The following is a 6928-nucleotide window of genomic DNA, read 5'->3' on the forward strand; positions in this document are numbered from 1 at the left end:
CATCACCAACCATCGCCAACACCATGAGATACGCTTTATGTGCAATTTATACATACATATATGCATCACAATGATCGTACTCTTGTTCAATACATGAACTGCAAACCACGTTGTTAATTGCCACTTTTTTCCTACAGAATGATTTTGATCGCATGGAGACGCAAGATGAGTTTTGTTTTGCATTTTTCATGGCGTCAATCTTTTTTACCCCGCATTTGATTCAATCCCTGAACCCCTTGAACATGAGAATTTTAACAATTGCAGACACAAATAACAACTAACAATCATCTCTAGCCATTTCTTTAAACTAAAAATTAACACACAAAGCAAACAAAACGTGCAAGCCATCATATATATACTCCTGTGATTTAGTTGGTGGGTTGACTGCGTTTTCGATTATAGATAGGAATTTATGTTCCCTGTAGATTACTAATGGGAAAACTGTGTTACACGTCGATCGTTAATTCTACCGAGCTTCCTGAAAAAAAATTGTATATGTTGGTTCATTTTCAAGAACTATGCATATTACCTAGTCCGCCTTGGTCACGCGCGATGCTGGAGTCATATTTGGAACGTTTGGCGGCAGGAGTACCCGAGGTTTCCTTTTTCAGATTCAGCAGGGACATCATGGTTGTCTGTCTAAAAGAGAAACGGGTTCGCTGAAATGTCGAGCAAAAACTCAAGCTTGTTTTTTTTTCTGAAATAACTTCTAATAGTGTTTGATGTTCGCACACATGTGTTGGCCCGTGAAAATCGATGATTTACCGAATTTACTGTGGTTCTATATCATGTAGCGCATTTTGTTTGAAGAATTTAAACTTTAATTTTCGTAGGGAGTATTTTGTCGGTCTATACGCTTGTGTACGGTTGTCTTTTTTAGATCGCCCTGTCCTCTTCAAATCCGCGAAGTAACTATAATTGACAGCCAATGGTGCCGTTGTCTGGAGGCAGTTGAAGCTAACGTTATGAACTCGAATCTGTAATTGATGTGTAATCAGCTTTCGAATCGTATTGGCAACTATTCATTGCACAATGTAAATATTTATGTGACTTATTTAAATGCAAACGCTCATTTACTTTATTTAATATGCTTTTGATAATAAACATACAAACAATCCAGCAAATTAAGAACTAAATTGTGCTGGATGTGTTTATAGTGTCTTTTTTTTAAACGGTCCCATCTCAAAGTATTAAATATGGTGATTCTAAGACGTGTTGGAATGCAATACGACACCAATGGATTCATCGCCACCCAAAGAGTTTTCAGTTTAACGGCGAGTACTTTAACGTCATTAACGCTGTTAACGTCGCTCAAACGCATACGACGTGCAACGGGTCTGCGTTAGTGACCCTGTTCAGGCTCCTGTAACTTTTGCACTGTTCATACTATTGCCATAATTACTGAAGTGTAGGTATCGGATACTTTCCGCGTTTGATAAAAAATATATGTTTATGTAAATTATTAACCATATTTTTATATGAGAACAATCCTGTTAATGTTTTATCATCCCTCGTAAAAGAAACCGTACTATGTATATATCGTTTGTGGACTTATCATAATATTCATTATATTTATAATTCGTTTGGTGATTCTGAATTAACTATTTATACAATTCGGTTAGGGTTAAAATAAATATGACTCAAAATATGATGATATTTCTGTTTATTTCAAAAAGAATTAAACAAACAAATATATCTGAACTGGTATACCAAACACATCAACTGATTGCAAAGTATAAACATTATAACTCATACGTGCTCCAACACAACTGACTCATGCAAAGGCGATTGTTACAGCTACATTCTACTGCCTGTGGATAAGTAATTAACGACATTCTCTGTGATGTGGAAATTATTTAATTTATAAAATATTTAAAAGAGACAATGATTACAACTAGAATAAACCGAATCGACGCAATAAACACCGCAACATTTAAGGACCACAAAGTTGATATCTATTAAACATGGGCAATGATTGAGTTTATAAAATATTTAAAAGAAACAATGATTCAAACTCGAATAAACCAAATCGACGAAACCTCAAAGTTAATATCTATTAAAACACGGGCATATGCTACATTAATGCATATTTGATTGAGCAAGTTTTTTTTCAACAAACGCGACTAAACATGGACCTACATCAAACAAAACAAAGCTTTTAAACTCCATCCGTCCGAAATCACAAATAGTCATGTTCCTTTGGATTTATTCATGTCCATATCATCTGTTCGCGCGAGATTCAAGCGTTCGAGATCATTAGCCTAGAACGAATTCCAGCTAAGTTGTGTATAACGGTGGCCTTCACGTGATTCCGCACGCGCCACGGACGGACTTCAGCTGCTGCTGAAAGGATGGGGTTTAAGTGAGTAGTAGATCCAGAAGGCGAGAGTAAGCACTAAAAAGGCGGCCGGAAACAACATACGCGAGAGTTTAACCTCCGTTTTTTTTTTGTTATTTTTATTAATCTTCTCATCAAAATACTTCTATTCTTAACCTTTTTCTACTTTTTCATTACCATCTTCTTCCTCTACACTCTCCTTCCCCTCCTTCTTCAACACTGTTTACTCTATTCCCTTCTTTGTTTTCGCCATTTGTATCCTCCTTCATAATCTTTTCTCTTCTCTCTATCCCCCAACATTTAAATTATCATCATTCAGTTACCTTCATTTGAAAACAGACTTTATCCTGATCTCTTCTATCCGTTTTAGGTCCCAGGCACGTTTTGCCTGAACAAGAAGAAGGCAAGAGTGCACGGCTTGACAGTTCCCAACAAGATGATGCATCTCTACAAGAACGGCACCTCGCTCTATAGCACGCGGTATCAAACATATAAAATACGAATAGATATATAGTTAAAAACTTACATTAGGGTTGCCTATACATATAGAACATATAAACAAGGTTGCTTACATAACTATTGAGACAAACTTAATCCTATAAGCCTAGGACATATGAACGTTGAAATATGAATATTAAACGTTGTTATAATTAAGTGAGCTTTAATGAGTTTTGATATTTGATTGTATACTTTTACATGATTCTTACTGTTTCAAAGCATTACGTTTTATATTATCAGCTTGAAAAACAGTTTTGACGTATAAAGGAAAACGTTCACCGAGATCGCCGTGCTTTTGAGCATACCGATAGCTCATAAGTAAATGGTATTTAAATAATTATGTTTTTGATCAGTTTAAATGTACCTGGATAATGTGTATACAGCAAATTAACGGAAATTGTGTAAACGAACTTTACGGCGTGTTTAATAGAACTATTCGTCTGGAACATGCTTTGGTGCAATTGTCTGCTGCTGACAAGGATTTAAGTTGCAAATTATCAGAAATAATTGATTCCGTCTTCAATACAAACGTCAATGGTCTTGATAAATAGTTTGCTTAGAAATGATAAAGAGTACTGATAGCTTGTCGTGTTCCTCGACAAAAGTTGAAGAGATAAGAAAGTGCAGGTATTTCCACAGAGAGCTGTCTTGGTAATTATGGAGTATTAGATCAGATGTTTTATAAAGGCCAATCCCATAACCAATCTCTTCATGGCACCATGGAAACCAAACTCGTTAACATCGTTTCCTTATGTGTTTTTGAAGACCAAGAATCGTCATTCAGTGGCGAAAACACAGACATCTATTGTATAGCGCAACTGGTAAATAGAAAGATCGGGAGTGCGTCTGTAATTGCATGGACCTCAAAACGAACATCGATGCAAATTTGATAAAAGCCATTTCTTCTGCAATTTGTGTTTTATTCACATATCAAAACAGACATTTATTAAACCCAATTCAGATATGGCATACGATGTAGGATAATATGTAGAAATGTAAATGCTTGCATCCAGTGTGACCAAGAGGTCTTATTATGGACCTGCCCATAAACTGACAATGTCATCGAGAAATGTCAAAAGTTTCAATTTATCCCTTAAAGAGTGATCGCGTTGGACCTGGGTGGACATTTAATAAAAAATGTAAAAAAGGCGAAATAGCTTTCCAACAAGAAAAAACAAGTTATATTTCACATTTTAATCCATACATGTTCCAAGTTTCAGCCAATTTCTGCAAGTAATTTCCGAGTTCTTCTCCGGACAAAAATGGTTAGTCGCACGAACATAATATACATGATAATTTTAGGTTGTCTCTGACGCTGAGTTGTTCTATGCAATTACACAAGTACCCCATGGACGTCCAGATATGTCCTATTGTCCTGGCTAGCTGTAAGTTTGCAGGAATAGCCTGTACAACATTAGCACATTAGCATAAAATAATTGGTTGTTAACCTTTCGTATCAGTTCACATTGGTATGACATCTAGGGGTTTTATGGACTGAATACGTTAAATTTTCTCAGGCTGACTTAAGAAAAAGGTTTAACAAATAACACACGTTTTTTTTAAAGAACAAACGATTTTCTCAACTAATATAATAATATGAACACATTCCTAATGGTCGGTACATAATGGGCATTTTGATTTGATTTTTTCGGTAGTTTGTGCAAAACGTGAGATTTTGAGCCCAAATCTGATTCTTATTTCAGCGTGCCACTTTAAAATGTTATCAAACGATAGTAAACAAGCTATAACAGAGGTACTTGGTACTCAGAATATATGCGTGATATGGACATTTGAGGTAATACTAGGATTGCATCCGGATTTTGGCACTAATTAAACCACACAGAAAACAAGGTTTGTAACAGACTTATTTCCAGAACTACAATGTGTCTATGTTTGATATTTCGTAAAATGTTTTACGAGACAGTAACCTAGAAAAATAGCGGTTTAAAGTTTTTTCCTAATATAATTTATTGTCAAAAGTTTCTTCAATTTTGGCTAATCTTATATTTTTTTGCTAAGAGATTGATGAACCATATGTTAAAAATATGATCCTTTTATAAACATCTGAACAGCGTATGATGCAGCTCAGGTAAATTTATCACTTTAGAGTTACCTTAATATTATGAAATCAAAATGCATTGTCCGGAACCGGATATGGTAGGATGGACATTGCCCCATCACTTTCCGAACAATCTCATTAAAATCATATCGTGACGTTCACTTCATTTCATTACGTTATGTACGATCTGAGAACATGACGTTAGAGGTCACCTCAAGTTAACCTTTATAACTTGCATATTCATAAGCATGTACACGAAATCATGTCCAATGATAACGTTCGTAACGTAGCACGTTTAGTTGTAGTCTAAAATAATAGACGTGTTATACGGGATTCTGGATTTGCCATATCAAAAATCTAAAAAAATTCGTCAACGTACAATAATTTGGACTAGTTTAGTTGAAACTTTAAATGGCGTCGTTGGTGACGATGCTGACCCGGGATCTCCCTGCCCGCTTTAACAATTTCTTTCCGAAAATCAGTGACTGTTAGCCTTTGATAAATTAACGAAGCGTGAAATAAATAACAAGGTCAAGGATGACAGTTCAGTTGAATCGGAAAACGACAATATAAACTTAACTGGATTAGAGAAAGTTATATAATGCTTTTAAACAAAAAAAAGAACACTGTACCTGTTAAAAGTAATCCTTTTTACATCAATTGCACTATATATTATAAAATAATCACGTTCCGAATTGTTAAAACAACATACATTTTCAAACACCATCAAAATTCACCAAACACCATTGTTTTTGTTTACGAATGTAGCCGAGAATATCCAAATGCATTTTCTTTTCTCTGCTTAAGGTTACACATGACTATTAGTACTTAAGTACGAGCAGTAGTGTCATTGGCAGTTGTTTGTTAAGGCAACTTATTGTAAACCTGTAAATTATTCAAAATAAATTAAGAATGAAGTGTTTACAAACATTTATTACTTTTGTTAGTATATTGGAATAAAGACATTTAGTTTTTGCAAAATGAATCAAATAGCAATATCATTCAGTTTGTGGAATGTTATCATGCAAAGTATGGGAAGAATTTCCATTTGCATGCATGGCATTTTTTTCAGTTCGTATCATTATTTTCTATTCTTGTAATTTACCCCTCATTTGCGCTCAATTGGATGTCTTTGGACTTTTGTATGCTTTATATCCTTTGTTTGGTTTCTTTAAAGCATCCAGATTCTGACACACAACAAAAAAACTTGTTCAAGTACTACTTGTTACAAACTTGTGGTAAGAGCAACCTCAGGTACCAACTGGTGATTGTACGAGCTCTCTCCTCCCTACCTTTTTCCTACCAGTAGGCGAGTAAGTTTTCTGGTGTTCCCCAGTGAACGACCATTTGTATGTATGTTGACAAAAACCTGCCATGACGGTTTGAAATTCTGCAATTATTTGGAGGTTTTTGATTGCCATCTTTTGACATAAAAACATTTCTACATTTCTTTCCCCTTTCCCACACGCACCTAGCCTCCCGTCTTAATACGACCATACATTATAAATACTATATGTGTGCTTTTACTTTGTTTGACAGAAATTAGAATACTGGGTAAAATTACCGGTTTGCCTTTATAAGCTTTGTTAAATTTTATAGCGTCTCTTTGAACCGCTGGCGCGTTCACGTCACAAACTGGGCATATGACCTTCTATAAGATGACATTTTAAATGTAAAGTCGGCGAAGATTGCACAAGTGTCCCATTACAACCCGAGGCATATTCTATAAGAGCATGAAGGCCAATTCAGACGCAGAGTCCCGGCTTTGTCATGTTTTAACCTCTTAAACACATAAGTGTTACTTCTGTTTACCAATATAGTTCTTTTAAAAAACACACAACAATTCTAACTCTAGTTGTTTTCCTATAAGCATTGAGCTTGACGATAAAACGCACTCTAGTCTGTAATTACGTTTTTCTATCAATTCCTTTAAAAATAGTAATTTCCTAAAAAGTCAGCAAAATCGCTGATTATTGTAAACTTGGATTGTCGTGTTGAAGTCGATTTTTGATTAATAGGTTACACAATAAAAC

This window comes from Mya arenaria, chromosome 3, assembly GCF_026914265.1.
Source record: "Mya arenaria isolate MELC-2E11 chromosome 3, ASM2691426v1".
In the NCBI taxonomy this organism is placed as follows: domain Eukaryota; kingdom Metazoa; phylum Mollusca; class Bivalvia; order Myida; family Myidae; genus Mya; species Mya arenaria.